This window comes from Antechinus flavipes, chromosome 6, assembly GCF_016432865.1.
Source record: "Antechinus flavipes isolate AdamAnt ecotype Samford, QLD, Australia chromosome 6, AdamAnt_v2, whole genome shotgun sequence".
Taxonomy (NCBI): domain Eukaryota; kingdom Metazoa; phylum Chordata; class Mammalia; order Dasyuromorphia; family Dasyuridae; genus Antechinus; species Antechinus flavipes.
The window spans coordinates 196,454,544-196,471,779 of NC_067403.1; positions in this window are offsets into that span (position 1 = coordinate 196,454,544).

Genomic DNA, 17,236 nt, shown 5'->3' on the forward strand with positions numbered 1-17,236 from the left:
GGAATCAAGAAATCTTTGTTAACCTACTGAGAAAGCCAAGTTCTTTCCCAATTAGGTTAATCTGGATAAGATGGTCAATAGAGACATGACACTCAAGATAGATTCGTCACTTACAGAAGGCTGGTGGAGTTGAGAATATTTGGACACGATGAGAGAGATCCAAAGACTGAAGGGGGATTCGACTCCATGTTCTTTTACTCCAAATCCATATGTCATATATCCTTTTTTCCTGTGTGATCTGAGACAGGTCAGTTCATTCATCTCTCTAAGCCTCAATTTCCTCATCTATAAAATGTGAGAGTTGGACTGGATGACTTCTGAAATTCCTCCAGCACTAGATCCATCATCCTTTGGTCTTTCTTTGAGTTTTTATAGAATCTTAGAATTTTGGAGTTGAAAGAATCAAGGCATATGGTAATTTTTTTTCTCATGCAATAAATCACTTGGCATGGAAGAGGAGCGGGGGAATTGTCATCCAGTCTCTATTTGTACACTCTCAGTGATGGGGAACTCATCACCTTATTCTGAGCACCATTTTTGTCAATGGCCTCCAATCTTCCTTGCCTGAAGTCTTGGGATTTCACTCTTCCCTTCTATCACAGTTAATCATTCTGTCTTTTCTACTCTCATTGTATTTCTCAAAAAAGTCTCTTGATCTCTATTCTCACAATCATCACCAGAGCCTAACCCCTTATCACCATCTACCTGGTTTTCCTACCCTACCACTTCCTCCCTTTTAGTCCATCCTTCATGTGGCTTCTAGAGTTCTTTCCAACCATATTGCTCTTCTGCTTAGCATTCAAAACTTCTCCACAACCTGTCCTCCTTGCAGCCCCCTCAGCATCCCTCTTCACTGCCCAATAGCTTTTCCTCCCACCCTCATGTGAAGTGCCAGTTTGCCCTGAACAAAGTCCATAAGTAGGAGATAGGAAACTTATGGGTTCCATTTCTTCCTTCTGTAGAATGAGGACTTGCATTAGGTGGCCTTGTAATCCCTCCCAATTTGAGGGTGGGATTTCTGGGATCTGGTTCAGGGTTCCTCCAGGGCAGAGAGAAAGCAGAGGGCAGGGGAGATGCAAACAGTGCCCAGGGGAGATGTCAAGAAGACATTGATTGCTAGGAATTTTAAACAGAAACTCCCAGTGTTTTGTGTGTGTGTGTGTGTGTGTGTGTGTGAGAGAGAGAGAGAGACAGAGACAGAGACAGAGACAGAGAGAGACAAAGAGAAGGAGAGAAACAGAGACAGACAGAGACAGAGAGACAGAGGAACAGAGAGACACAGAGAGAGACAGAGACAGAGAGAAGAGAACAAGAAACATAAAGAAAGAAAAAAGAGACAGAGAAAGACAGAGAAAAAGACAGAGAAAGAGGCAGAGACAGAGATACAGAGACAGATTGACACAGAGAGTGAGAGACAGAGATACAGAAGGACAGAAAGATAGGGATAAATGGATAAACAGAGAAAAAGAAAGAGAGAAGAGAATGAGAAAGACAGAGTCAGAGATATAGACAAGAGAGACAGAGGGAGATACAGAGACAGAGAGACACAGAAGGTGAGACAGAGACAGAGTTACAGCAAGAGAGAAAGAGGGAAAGAGAGATTAGAGAGTTCACTTTTCATTTTTGATTTTTTTTCCTTTTCCTTGTTATTGTCTCCTTGACTCTTAAAGAATTGGTCTGTAAGTCACCTCTTCCAGGCAGGCAGTGTGATGGGAGCAGTGTTTGTTCTCTGCTTATGCAGGTCTCCAAAAAGTGGTAGTAACAATAACTCATGTTTCTATGCTATTTAAAGTTTCTCAAAGAGCTTTCCTCACAAACCATCTGCTGAAGTTGGTAGCACAAACATTAACTCTGCCCAATAGATAAGAAAACTATGGCACAGAACTCTTTCCCTTAGTCCTTGGAAATCTTTCCCAACTTTTCTGAAACCATTATTTTGTGCTGAGGTCAGTCCATGAGACTTCAGTTCCCCACAGCTTTGGATGGGATGTGCTTTCCAGGTGTGAACTACATGTGTGTCTGTCCCCCGAGATCCTCCTTGGCCACCATCAGAAAATGGGATTTATGGAGGGCCCAACCAACACCAGCAGGGCCTTTGACCCAAAAGTGTCACAGTTTCTGAGTTCTGTCCCCCAGAACTAGACTCTAGAGGCAAAGAATGAAGTTAGGGGATGGGGACGTCCCAGCAGGTCTGGCTTTACAATGTCAATGTAACTCCCTCACTCCCTCCTGGAGTCCTAATGTCAGCAGAGGCAGTGAGCTTTTAGCTCAGTCTTTCTCATTTTTACAGAGCAGTTATGGTACCTGGGAAAGATGTTGATCAGAGTCAAAAGTCCAAGAGTTCAGTCCTATACTCTGACTCTTAGTAAATGTATAATTTTGGATTTCAAGGCAGGAAACATAGTTTTTTTTTTCCAATTGCCCCCTTCCTCATTTTATGATTTTTAAAAATGAAAGAAAAACCTCATAACCAATATAAATAGTTCAGAAAAAATTCCCACATTGGCCATGTCTAAAAATGTATCCCATTCTGCATCTTGAGTCCATCCCCCTCTGGCAGGAAGTGGGCTCATTGCAATGATCAGGGTTCTAAAGTTTCAAAATTGCTTTTACATTGTAAAGTTGTTGTAGTGCTCCTGGGAACATAGCTTCAAATGGTTTTCGAGACTGGCTTCACTAATTCACTGCTCCAGCAACAATGAATTGATGTGCCTGCGCGTTTGCAGCCTTGCCAGCTTTCATCATTTTTCTCTTGCCATCTTTACCATTCTAGTGAGGTGGAGGTAGTTCCTCAGAGTTGCTTTAATTTGCATTTCTAAAATTACTAATGATTTGGAACATTTTTATATGGTTATTAATATCTTGGATTTCTTCCTTTGAAAACTGCCTTTTCATGCCCTTTGACTATTTATCTCTCAGTTCCTTGTGTATCTTGGATTTAGCAAAGGAAGGGGTGGAGATGGGATTTGAACTTGCCTATTGATTCCACAGTTAGGGGGCAGCTAGGTGGCGCCATAGTGGATAGCCCTGGCACTCTACCACTATGGCATCACCTACCTAGGTGCCAACCATGCAGCCTCCTTTCAATTAACATATTTAATGAGTACCCAGTTTTGTGTCCTATCCAATACGAGGCTTTTTTCCCCTAGTTAACTGTTTCCATCCTAATTTTAACTGTTTTAGTTTTATATGTGTCAAATCTTTAGAATTTTATAGAATGGCAATCGTCCATTTTATTTTCTGTAAGCCTTCTGGTCGTTTGTTTGCTCTGTGATCTTTTCCTCATCCATAGATTTGAAAGGTAACTTCTTCTCCAGCAAATTTGCATTTTATCTAATTCTAGCTCTCTGTTACTTATTGTCTATTCACAGGAGCTTTTCTTTAGATCTAGCAGGGCCTGAGAGATCAACTAGTCTAACCCTTTCATTTTATAAATGTATAAATTTTATAAATAATTTATAAAAATTTTTTATACATTTTATAAATAATTTATAAAAATTTTATAAATTTTAAAAATTTAAAAAAATTTTATAATAAATTCATTTTATAAGGAATAAGCGGAGATAGAATTGGAACTTACCCATTGATTCCAAAATTAGGGGCAGTTACATGGTGCCATAATGGATAATTCTGACACTTTATTCACTATGGCACTACCTAGCTGCCCCTAAGTGCCAATCACTTTGCCTCCTTCCAATTAACATATTTACTGGGTACCCAGTGGGTGTCCTGTCCACTGCCGGGTCTTGTAGAAGAGAGAATATCATAGATGATTCTGTGATCTGGGTTCAAAACTTGATTTGTAACCTGCTATACATGAGCCTGTAAGCCTGAACTTGAGGACATGAGACATGGGTCTTGGGTTCCAAGCCCAAGATGGAAGAGCATCGTCTGAAGGCTTTTCCTTTAAATAATCTTGTGAGGCAGGAAATGTAAGGGCTGTTTTACAGAGAAGGAAACTGAGGCGCAGAGAGGGCAAGAAAGCACAATAAGCATCAGAGACAATATCTGAACCAACTCTTTTGACATTAGAAATGCTCCGCTCCCATGGTGCTCCCACCTTGTGACAAAACCAAGGAAAGTCCAGGAAGAATGGGACAAGCCAAAATTTCTGACTTTCATACTGCTCAAAAGTTTCCAGATGGCTTCCCAGGTAAAAAACAAAGGTGAGAGCTAGAGAGTGAAGTGAGGATTGTCCCTCTTGGCAGGGAAGAGAAAGGGAGATGGGTACGGACACATTGGGGTACCTGGGCCCCGGGCGTGAGTGCCAGGCCAAGCTGGAGGCAATCTCAGGGCCCTTTGGGGGAATGTTTGGTGCTTCCCACGCTCCTGACACCTTGGGAACAAGAAAGCACTGTTCTCCTTTCAAAAGGACAGACCATATCTCCCAGGATGGTGTGGGTGAAGGCAGGAGCTCACCACAAAGGCACAGGATTGTCTCTCACACAAAGGGCATTTGTTAGTGTCTTTTGGGTCCTGCTTCAGCCTGAGGACACCCTGGGAAAGGAGAGAATGAACTCAGCCCTGAGAGCAGCTCCCGGCAGCATCTTTGCCCAGGCAAAAGAGAGCCCAGGTTTGGGATCCCAGGCTTGGAACTCACAGAGACATCAGGACTCATCTATGCCACGTTACAGGGGAGGAAGCTTAGGGCTAGGGAAGGAGTCACCACGATGACAAGCAGAAAAGCCAGGATGCTAGGGACAGGGGGTGGTTCGGTGGGAAGAGCCCTAGGTTTGGAGCCAGGGCATCTGGGTTCAGTTGCTTCTACCACTTACAGCTCTGAGAGTCTCTGGTCAAGTCTTTCTTGGCTTTGGTCTGAAGCTGTCTGGTGAATTGAAGAGAGTAGGCTTGATAACTTAACATCCTCTGGTCTTCTAACTATAAATCATTGAATTCATGTTCTTGCTCTCCCAATTCAGTGCTTGGTTCCCACAGAGGTTGTTGTTGTTATTGTTTCTTCTTCGTTCTTGAAGAGGATCATGACATCGGGAAGATGATACATGATGTGCAAGTGAGTTCGATTTAAATGAGAGCGGGCTGTGCAAAGTCACCTGCCTCATTTTCCCCTCCAGAGCCATCTGGGTCCAGTGGAAAGATATAGATCAGGACACCCTGAAGGCATGCAGCAATAATTGCAGGAATTCTTATAAGCAAGTGTGGAAGAAGTCAGCCCTTTTCACCTATACCATCAAACAGGTTTATGTTTATCAATTTTGTATTTCATAATAGTCTTTCTCTTATTTGATCACGAATTATTTCCCTTCCCATAAATCTGATGGGTAGACCATTCCTTGGTCTTCTGATTTGCTTATGGTGTCTCCATTTATGTCTAAATCATGTACCTGTTCTGACTTTGTCTTGGTATATGGTGTGAGGTAATGGTCTATACCTACATTGTGTCCTATTATTTCCCAGTTTTCCCAGAACAGTGGAAACACTATTTCAGTCGAAGATGTATCAGGCAGACAAATGATTCAGGTTGTTCTCAACACAGATTTATCAATTAACAATTGTACATCATCCTGCCTGCTCCAAACTTTGAGACTGTTTTTATTAGAATTCAAAAAATATTAATATTCATGCAGAGAGTTGAAGAAAACCATGTACTGGGACTTAGAAGCTCTGGGATCCTGGTTGTAGCTCTCCCTATGTGACCACAAAAGAAGTCATCTTTCCTATCTCTGAGTCTTAGTTTCCCCATCTGTAAAATAGGATTACTGATATTTGCTTTCCTTCTCTCACTGGGTTGTTGTTATGAAGAAATCACAGGGTAAAGAATAAAACATTCAAAATGTGACTTAGAGGTAGAATGGAGGTGGTAAGGAGTCCCCTAAACCTGTCTTTTTGATGTAATATTGTTTTTTGGTTAACAGACATGACCATGAGCTCTCACAGGCTATACCCACTGAGCACAGCTCTGGAAGGTTAGCCTGGGTCCAGATTTGTCTGGTTTTGCTCCTTTTCCGGTCCAACCAACAGAAGGGCAGATGGACTTATCATCTAGATTCAAGAGAATCTTTTTACTCATAGGAATGGAGAGCACCTTCTCTCTCCTCACTTAGAATTAGGAAGATCTTAATCCAAATCCTGCCTCAGACACTTACTGGTTATGTGATCCTAGGAAGGTGATTTGACTTCTCCTAACCTCAGTTTCTTCCTCTGTAAAATGAAAATCATAATGGCATTTACCTAATGGAACTTTTGTGAAGCTCAAATAAGACAGTATATATGAAACATCTTGAAAACTTTTAAAGTATCATGTAAATGTTAGCTATGAATTATAATGATCTGGGTGATTAGAGAGATCCATATGGATAAAATCATAATTTTGAAGCACATTAATAATTCTCATGATATATATAGTTCCTTATGGTTTCAAACATGCTTCTTCTCTAACTACCACTAACACTACCAACAACACTTCCGTGTATCCCTTCAAGCCCTATAAGTTAATTTAATTCAAAATTATTTTCATTTCACAAGGAAGGTAATTGAGGCTCAGAGGAGAAAAGTCATTTTTCTATGGTAAATGTCAGAACCAGAATATAAACCTGCCCCCTTTGATTGGAAGTGCAGTAATTTTACCACTATACTCTGCATCCTTTGGAAAGAAAAAGCTTCCTGAGATTCAAGAGTATTTCAAGTCGTGAAGAAAAGGAAGAATGGAAGAGGGTTCCTGATGAAGGAGGAGGAGAGGAGAAGGTGAAAGACTTCCAGTGATGAGGGCTTTGAATTCAGCACTGGATGAATGGACCTTGAACTTTGTCAGTTTGTTGGTGATGATTTTCCGCATGAGACCATTTCCTCACTTTTATACATCAATAACAGCATAATCTCTACTCTCAAAAAAAAAAAAAAAAGTTTACCATCTAATTAGAGAAGATGAGTGTTTTAAATCTTGGACACTTGGAGTCATTTCTAACTTCCTTCCTGCCTCCATCTTCCCTCCCTTCTCTCCTCAGATCCTCTATGCTTTTCCTTCCTCTGTAATTCCAGGCTACACAAAATCTGCATCCATCTGTAAATCATTCATACAAGGTCCACCCCAAGTGCCAAAGACCTCCCTCTGGTTCTTTTAATATTTCCTGCATATGAGAGCAGCCCCAGATTATCCATATGTCACCCTTCCCTTTTACTACATGACCAGCAAATATCTTTGGAAGGGCCTGCCTTGATGCTGTCTTTTGTAAACAGATCTCACAGGCAAGTCTGAATCACAGAAACACATCATAGCACAAATGTAAGGGACATTAGACTTTATCTAATTCTATCTCTTTCATTTTACAGAAGAAAAAAAACTGAAATAAAAATAGATTTTCCTAATGTCACAATTTAATTATGATTTTAAAAAATTTGAGTGCCTACTAAATGCAAGGAACCAAGCTAGATCTTAGGAATTCATCTTAATATAATCAAATTTATCTATTTTGTATTTCATAATACTTTCTCTCTTGTTTGTTCATGAATTATTTTCCTTCCCATAGATCTGACAGGTAGACTATTCCTTGGTCTTCTAATTTGCTTATGGTGTGTCTCCCTTTATGTCTAAATCATCCCCCTGTTTTGACTTAGTCTTGGGATATAGTGGGAGATAATGGTCTATACCTAGATTGTGCCCTATTATTTTCCAGTTTTCCTGGTTTTTGTCAGATAGTGAGTTCTTATCCCAAAGGGGATCTTTAAGATCTTTGAGTTTATCAAACACTAGGTTACCATGGTCACTGACTACTATGTCTTGGGTACCAAGTCAGTTCCACTGACCCATCATTCTATTTTTTAGCCTGTAGCAGATAGTTTTGGTGCTTTCTGCTTTATAATATAGTTTGAGATCTGGTATTACTAAGCTACCTTGTTTTGTACTTTTTTCATTAATTCCCTTGATATTTTTGACCTTTTATTCTTCCAGATCTGAGGAATTCAAGTACAAAACCCAGCCCTTGTTCTGGTATGGAGCTTACATTTGTGAGAGGGCACTCACCAGGGAAAGGAGATGATCCCTGAGCTGGAACATAAGGAAGTTAAGGATTTTCAGAGGTGGGTGTGAGGCAATTGGGGTTAAGTGACTTGCCCAGGATCACACAGTTAGGAAGCTGTAAGTGTCTGAGGTCAGATTTGAACTCAGGTCTTCCTGACTTCATGGCTAGTGCTCTGTTTAATGCACCACCTAGCTACCCTCAGTGTTTCCCTTTTGCTCTGATTTTTCTTTCCCAACATGATTCATAAAGTAATGTGTATTAAAGATAAATAAATTTGCTAGGAAAAAATAAAGATATGTATTATATAAATATAAAAAAGAAATAGTGCACAAGAGAGGGAGAGATTTGGGATCCGTGTATAACCTTGGGAGCTATCTGGGTAGACATAAAAACTGAATCTCTAGGAGAATATCAGACCACCAAGAAAGAGATTGTAGAGAAAAGAGCCTAAGATGGAGCTTTGGTGAACAGCCTTGGCCTAGGAGCAGAACACAAATGATAATCCAGAAAAGGCTGAGAAGGAACAGTAAGAACTATATAACCACAAGAGCGCTGTGGGAGCCAAAGAAGGGGAAGTGATCAATGGTATCAAAATCTATAAAACTCACAAAAAATGAGAACTGAGAAAGGGCCATTAGATTTAGCCATGGAGAGATTCTTGGACACTTTAGAAATAAATTTCAGTTGAATCATAAAGTCAGAATCCAGAATGCAAATATCTGAGAAGGAAATGAAGGGGGAAGAAATGGAGGCAACAAAATGGGACTTTTTCTAGAAATTTAGCAAGGAATGAAAGAAGGGATCTAAGATGATTGCTTGAGGAAATGTTAGGGTCAAGTGAAGATTGTATAATAGCAAGAAAATGATGCTATCATAGCGTCAGAGGTAGAAGAGGTCTCAATAGCCATCTAATCCAACCTCTGCATTTTACAGATTTTGAGGAAACTGAGATCCAAAGAAACTTTCTCATTATCACACACATTGTACACATCAGAGGTAAGATTTGAACCCAATCAAAGGGTCTTTAGCTTACACAGCTAGTAGGTGACATAGCCAAATCCCACCCTGAGATGTTCTTAACCTAAGTCCACGGCTCAACTGGCTATATGCTGTAGTTGACTTACAACTGCCATGGAATCTTCTGTGGCCTTTGGGCCACAGAACTTATAGTTCTTCTAGGGTCCTGGGCTCCTGTGATTTGCAATCGAAGTACCACAGAAAGAATATTGCTGTTAACGAAGCTGGGCTTTCAAAGCAGAGAAATAAATAGTGATAGAGTGGATGGAAAGTTGACCTGGATTGGGGGCTCATCAAGGAAGGCTTCCTTAGGAATCACAGTAACAGCTAACACTCAGATGGCACTTGAAGGTTTACAAAGCATTTGATATATGTTAATTCAACTGGTCCCAATGACAATCCAGAGCCATTATTATATCCATTTTATAGGTAAACTGAGGCTAAGGGAGATTTAACAATATTTTTTAAATATTAATTTTTAATTTTGTTAAATGAAAAATTAAAATTTAAAAAATTAATTAAATTACATTAAATGCTAATATTTAATATTTAAAATATTTAAGGGAGACTCACCTAGGATCACATAGCTATTAATTTTCTGAGGCAGGATTTGTACTCAGAATTTCCTGTCTATTAGTTCAGAACTCTATCTGTGCCATGGAGGCCTTCAGCTGGGCCTTGGGGATTAATGAAGCAATATTCTTTACTGGCTGGAAGGTCCTCAAAGATGCAGTTTTCAGACATTCTGGGGATCTGGGGAGAGACTTGCATGAACTTGCACAACCCCTTAGCTGCTTGGTTTGTTACTGAACGTCAGGGGCAGGGCTGAAAGAACCCCAGGATGTCTTTTCTCCCCATCTGCTGATAACTCTTCTGCAAAAATGTTCTTTCAGGCTTAAAAAAGTCCTTAAAACATGGAATAAAGTGTTAAAGTTGGAAGGATTTTAGAACATAGGATGTCAACGGTATGAGGAAACATAGAATGCAGAATAAAAAAGCCAGGAAGAATTTTAGAAAATTTAAGTGTATGTTTTAAATAGGGGGAACCTTAGAATTCAGTGAAAGTGATAGAATTGGGGAAAGACTTAGAACTTGGAACACAGAGAACATAGAACAGAGAATGTTAGGATTGTTTCAGACCTTTGACATCAATCCCTTCATTTGACAGATTAGGAAACTGAGACCTGAAGAGAGAAAATGGCCCAGCCAAAGTCACATCAGAGAAGGAGTTTTGAGAACACCATGTGGCTTTATAGGAGTGGAGGTAAGATGAGGGGAAAGAGAAGTGTGCATATTTTAAAATCTCTGACAAAGAAGCTTTCCAGAGAAGTTTGGAAAGATGGGGAAAATCCTCCTGTGGCACATTCCTAGGACCAAGTCACCGAGGAGGAAGAAAGAGGCGCCTGCTCTAGGGATGGCTAACATCACAGGCTTGCTCCAGGTCCTGTTTCTCCAGCCACTGGCTGCAGAAGCTGAGACATGTCCAGGCCAAACAGGGGCCCTGGTTTGCTTGTCTTGGATGCTAGAAAAGGAAGCGAAAGGTGTGAGCCAGCTGGTTGGGCGGTCTCGGAAATTGTCTTTCACCCATATGACAACTTGGGAGCCCAACTGGGAGCACCACTTGGAAGGCAACAGGTGTAAGCTTCATACAACCAAGGAACAGATTCTTCACTATCGGACCCTGTCCAGAAAAAGGGAACCAGCTGCCTTAAAGATAATGAGCTCCCCGCTGCCTGAGGTATTCAAGCAAAAATCAGGTGGGTATTTGTTGGTGATACTGCCATTGCTCGCTTACGGATCTGATTAGATGTCCTCTTTGTTCCTTTCTTCTGAGATGATAGGATTCTGATTCAGAGACATGGCCAAAAGATTTCCAGCCAGCCTTTGAGATGGTAAGTCCCAGACGGCAATTTAACTTTGGCCAAAATGGTGTGAATTTGAAACTAATCTTTGGAGAGTTGATGATGTGCCTGGGACTGTATTCATTTATATAGTGGGGAAGGCAGGAAAAGGAATCAACTCGAGTCCTGCCCTTGGGGAGCTCAGTCTAGGGGAGATAAGATTCACATTTGGAAATGTTAGACCATGAAACACAGTCAGCCCCAAAATGCGCTGACACTGAATGTCAGAGCTCAGAACACAGAACACAGACTGTCAGAGCTAGGAATGGATCCCACACACCAGCTAGTTCAATCTCTTAATTTCATTCATTCATTCATATTTATTTATCTATCTATTCATTCATTCATTTATTTATTTTGTTGATATTGTTTACTTTCAAAATATATGCAAGGATAATTTTTTTCAACATTGACCCTTGAAAAAACCTCGTGTTCCAATTTTTCCCTCCCTTACCCCGGCTCCCTCCCCTAAATAGCATGTAATCCAATATATGTTACCCATAGTAAAAATATATGCTAAATCCCAAATAGGCATACATATTTATACAATTATCTTGCTGTACAAGAAAAATCAGATCAAAAAAGTTTTAAAATAATGAATCTCTTGATTTTAGAGCAAATTGAAGCTCAGAAAGGTTCCGTGACCCCAGAAACATCCCAGGGATGTTGAGGATAGAATTCTTGCTTGGGTCTGTAGGAGTCTACATGTTCTCTGACATCCCTACCTATTGGAATAGTGAATGATTGTATCCAAGGTGACTCAGCTAATTAAGTAGTGGAGCACTTTAGTCCATTGATTCTTCAGCTCCACAGTGATGGGGGTCCTGATGACTAGATCGTGGGGCAGGTATGGCCCCCTCCTCAGCCTGTCTCCCCCACATACTGCCCTGCCCCTGACGTTCAGTAACAAACCAAGCAGCTAAGGGGTTATTCTGGCCTTCACTCCAGAGCCCAATTTGTCGATCATCTGAGTCAGAGAATGAAGGAAAAAACCAGGGGGGATAAAAGCCCATTGGCAGCCAGGCCTAGCGAATTGCCTGGAAGGGAATCATGCGGGCGTCCACTTCTAGAAAGGATTTATTTTAAAGCACGTTGCTTGTTCAGAGCCCTTTTCATGGAAATGGACCGTTTTACTTTTCAGAGCTAATTTCTGGCCTTGCTCCAGACAGTTGGTACACAGTGGTTCCTTAGTCCTCCCCGACAAGCCTAGCTGTGTTTGCGGGTGAGGGGAGTCCAGGCGCTGCCTGGAGTGAGGCCGCTGTTTGCGAAGGAGCCGGCCTTTGGGAGCCTCAGGCCGCAGGGCAAGGGGCCAGGGGCTCCTATTTCCAGACTCCAGGCCCGGCCTGTCCGTGGCTACCCCTGACTCCAGAGGCGTCAGAAGATGAGAGCTAAGAAACCCATGGTCAATCTCTAATCTCCTCTGGGCCTGGGGCACCCCTTCTTCTCCAGTACCCAGCAGGGCCCTTCACAGGGCACTGACAGACTCTGCTCAGCTCTCTGAGCTGCAAGTGAATCTGAAGATGTCCCTGGGGAAAAGGGGGTGATTTTACTCCTATTTGACACTTTCTCTCCAGTATTACACAGGAGAAACTAAAGCTCAGACAGAAGAAGTGGTCCTTCCAAAGCAACACAACTAATAAGCATCCTCGGCTAGGATGCTTTCCAGGAGAGGATGACTTCTACGGACGTTAAAAAAGCTCTGTTAACCTGAGGAAGTCATGAGATCTCCATCATGGGAGATAGTCAGTGACGGCCACTTGACTGCGTGTTATGCTGTCTGTATCCATGGGATGACCTCCGAGATCCCTTCTTGTCCTATTAGGCTTTGGCAATGTAGCAAATGAAAAACATTTGTTAAGTGCCTACTATGTGCAGAACACTCTGCTAGGTAGTGGGTGAGCTGGAAAGCCAATCAGTCAAAAAACATTCATTAAGAGCTGGGAATTAAAAAAAAAGGCAAAAATATAACCCTTGTCCTCTAGGAGGTCACATTCTAATGAGAAAGACAGACAACATTTACTATATGTCGTGTAAATGGAAGTACTTTCAGAAAGAAGGCATCTGCAGTGAAGGTACAGGGGAAATCTTCCTACAGAAGGTAGAATTTGAATTGAGGCTGAAAGGAGGCTAGGAGATGAAGGTGGAGAGCATTGCAAGCTTTGTAAGCAGCCAGTGAAAATGTTTAGAATTAGGAGATGACATGTCCTGTGGAGGAACAATGTTACTAGATCATAAAATAACAAGAGGGAAAGGGAGGAAGAAGACAGATTGTGTCACCTTAAAAACCAGAGGGACAGCGAGGTGTTAAAGTGATTAGAAAATCACTTTAATTATTTAAATAGTAATTAGTAGTAGTAATTAGTAATTCTAATAGTAATTAGAAAATTAGTTCAAATTTAGCTGCGTGATATTGAACAAGTCATTTAACCCAGATTTCCTCCCCACCCCAAAAAAAGAAAACCAATGAGAGAATTTTATATTTGATCCTGGAGATAATGGGGAGCCATTGGTGCTTATTGAAGGGTATAGGGTATATGTGTGACAAGACTGGACATTAGAATAATCACTTCAGCATCTAAGTGGAGGATGGATTGATGGGGTCAGACCAACCAGAAAGCTGTATTCAGTGGTCCAGGCATGAGATAATGAGAGCTTGCACCAGGTGGTGATGGTATGTGGAGAGATAAGGGGATATACACAAGCTGTGTTGTAAAGGCAGAAATAACAGGACTTAGTCACAGAATAAATATGTGGAGTAAGTGCACGTGAGGCAGTGAGATGACACTAAGGTTGTTTGCAGGCCTGGGTAACTGGGAGGATTGTGGTACCCTGAGAGGAGAGTACAGGATGATTGCCAGTGGGATTGTGGGAATCAAGGGAGGGTTTTTTAAGGACGAAGGAGCCTTGGATGTGATAGGAATAAAGTAGTCTACCTACTTTGTAGGTAGCAGGGAAGCAGTCAGAAGACAGGAAAATTAAGGAGAAAGGGAGAATGAGGGGAGAAGCAGTCTACTGGAGAAGATTGGTTGGAAGAGGAATAAGAATATAGAAAATGTTGGTCCCTATCTTCATGGAGCTTACAATCTAGGAAGTTCAGAGATGCAAAAGAGAAAAATGACTGCTCTTTATATTCTGAGTCAATCAGGACCCAAACAATGACCAAATGGGACTTGACTTAGGACCTATTGGCTGCCAATTATAATCAGATTGGTTTGGGTTTAAGTCCTTATACTTAAGAAAGAAATCTGGCCAGAAAACCCCAATTTACATTCAGGAATTTTAATCATGCCGAACTCTTCATAATCCCATTTGGATTTTTTTTTTAGCAAAGGTATTTACATTTGCACGAATCCTCACAAAAACTCAGGAAAGTGCCTTGTTATTCCCATTTTACAGATGAGGATATCAAGAGAGGGAGAGGTTAAATATTTTATCCAAAGATCTTACTGCTGCTAACTGCATATATTGTGTTTAACTTATACTTTAACATATTTAACATGTATTGATCTACCTGCCATCTGGGGGAAGGGGCGGGGGGAAGGAGGAAAAAAGTTGGAACAGAAGATTTTGCAAGGATCAATGCTGAAAAATTACCTTTGCGTATATCTTGTAAATAAAAAGCTATAATAATAATAAAGAAATTTTTAAAAAGAGTCTGTCTAGTGCCAGAATCTAGAAGGTCAGCAGCAGTGATGATTCCTTGACAGGCCAAATGCAAACGGAAACAATGTCTTCCCTTTCATTGCAGATGGTGGTCCCAACTCATCTGGTCCCTTGATAACGGCTGAGAGCAAAAGGATCCAAAGATCATAATGGAAGTCTAGAAGAACATGTTTTGAGGAGGCAGGGAGCAGCAGGAAAAGATGGAATTTGGAGCCAGAACTGGGTTCAAAACCAATTTCTACCATTCATTCCCTGTGTGGCTTTGGTTAAATCACCTATCAGGAGTCCTCAAACGTTTTAAATAGGAGGCCAGTTCACTGTCCCTCAGACTATTGGAAGGCCAGACTATAGTAAAAACAAAAACTTTGTTTTGTGGGCCTTTAAATAAAGAAACTTCATAGCCCCGGGTGAGGGGGATAATTGTCCTCAGCTGCCGCATTTGGCCGGTGGGCTGTAGTTTGAGGATCCCTGACCTAAACTCTCTGAGACTCAATTTCCTTATCCTATGTGTGATCCAACCTTGAAGGAGCTGGGCTCCCCACCCTCCTGGCTCTTCTGCATTGGGAATGGAGTAGATACCTGGGTATCAGGCAAAGTATTACATGTAGTCTGGGAGGAGAAGTCCATAATGGCTGGGGGAGTGGTGTATTGGAGTCAGCTCAAACCAATTAGAGCCGATTGTTAAATTTTCAATGCAAGCGTTTACACCTTGGAAATTGGCAACCTCTACAAATCAGGGTTTGATTTATTGTTGTGTTGATTGCCCGGGCTTACGAAAGTGGTGGAGAAAATGCAGATTAAATTTAAGACTGGCTCCTGCTTACATTCCCCATTCCACCTCCCACCCTAGGGGATTGTTAAACATTTACTGGAGCACCACTAGGTCAGGAAACTTTCTGGAGAAGGTGGCGTTTAAACTGGGCTTTCCAGGCCAGGCAGGAATTTTGACAGAAGAAGGCAGGGCAGATGCCCCCTGATTCTCAGCTCAGATGCTCCCAACTCTGTTGATTTCATCCATATGATCAATAAGGTAAAAGTTCCCAATTCCCTGAGCCCACAAGTCTCCATACACACAGGCAGGCGCTCACACACCCTCAGGGCCATCTTTCTTCAGTTAGGTCTGTTTGGACTGTTTATCCTCAGCTGTCTCGGGGCTCTCTGAAGATGGCACATACAGTTAGGCAGTCTTTGAGCAGGATTCTCCCAAGCCACCCGTGGTAAAGAGGATGGGGGAGATGGGCCCGAGATCACGCCTGGACACTGGGCTGGGAGCGATTGGGCAGGGGGTGCTTCTGGATGCCCTGCCTTGTACTTCCCGGGCCGTGGCTTCCTCTGCCATCCCGGGATATGTTCGGCCATGTTCATCATGAATCACAACTGGTGTTTGGGCAGGGAGAGACAGCAGAGGGACACTGACTGGAGCATCCCAGAGAGCTGGGGTGGGCCCCATGCAGGCCTGAGAGACAGACACAGCAGAACAAGAATTGGCAAAGACCACAGCAAAGTGGAGAAGTTGATTAGCTGGGGTTTGTTTGTTATTTTCCCTTTGTTCGCTGGTCTGGCTTCATTCTCTGTCAGCTAAAACCCTAGGGAACTGGTCCTGGGGCCAGGAGTGGGGTTGGTCATTCCAAAGTGGTGAGCCCCTGAAGTAGGCACTGGCTTGCAATAGATTTGCGAATTGTTTTCTTCTAGGGAATTTTGCGTCTGCTGGGCACTCAACAAATCTTCTTTTCCTTCCTTCCTTCCCTTTTTCCTTTCCCCTAACTTCCTTTTTTCTTCCCTTCTTTCTTCCTTATTTCCTTCCACCTTTCCTTTCTCTCTTTTTCCCTCCCTTCCTTCTTTTCTTTCTCCCTCTCTTCTTTCCTTTTTTGTTTCTCTCTTCTTCCCTTTTCTCCCATCTCTTCTTTCCTTTCTTCCTTCCCTCTCTCCTTCCTTTCCTCACTCCTTCCTTCCTGCTTCCTACCACTTCTCTCCTTCCTTTTCTCCTTTTTTCTTTTCTTCTTCCTTCCTTCCATCTTTTCTTCTTTTCTCCCTTTCTTCTTCCTTCCTTCCCTCCCTCTTTTCCTTACTTCTTTCCCTCACACCTATTTATTTTCCTTCCTTCCTTCCTTCCTTCCTTCCTTCCTTCCTTCCTTCCTTTCTTCCTTCCTTTCTTCCTCCCTCCCTTCCTTCCTTCCTTCCTTCCTTCCTTCCTTCCTTCCTTCCTTCCTTCCTTCCTTCCTTCCTTCCTTCCTTCCTTCCTTCCTTCCTCTGTTTACTGAACATTTACTATATGTCCATCCCTTTGCCAGGATGGATGGGTAAAAGAGAAGAAATAAGCATCATCTCTGTCCTAGTAAATTCACATTCTGGTTGAAGAGACAAGACATAGAATAACTCCCTCAGAGAATCTGGCCTCATAGAACATTGGAGGTGGAAGGCAGCACTCTGGGCAAATGACAAACAAACAAAATATTGTTTTGTCTCCAGAGGAGAAAGATCTACAGTGGAGGCAGATCCCAGGTAGCAAGAGAGTGTGGAACCATCCTAAACTCAGGTCAAGCTCATTTGACTTCTCTGTCTGCTGACCCTGGTTCTAGTTTTCTCTTCTCCATTACCAACCACCTGGCATAGTTGGAAAAAAGAAATCCCCCATGAGAAGAGGACAGGGAAGAACGTGGGGACAAACACCAGAAAAAG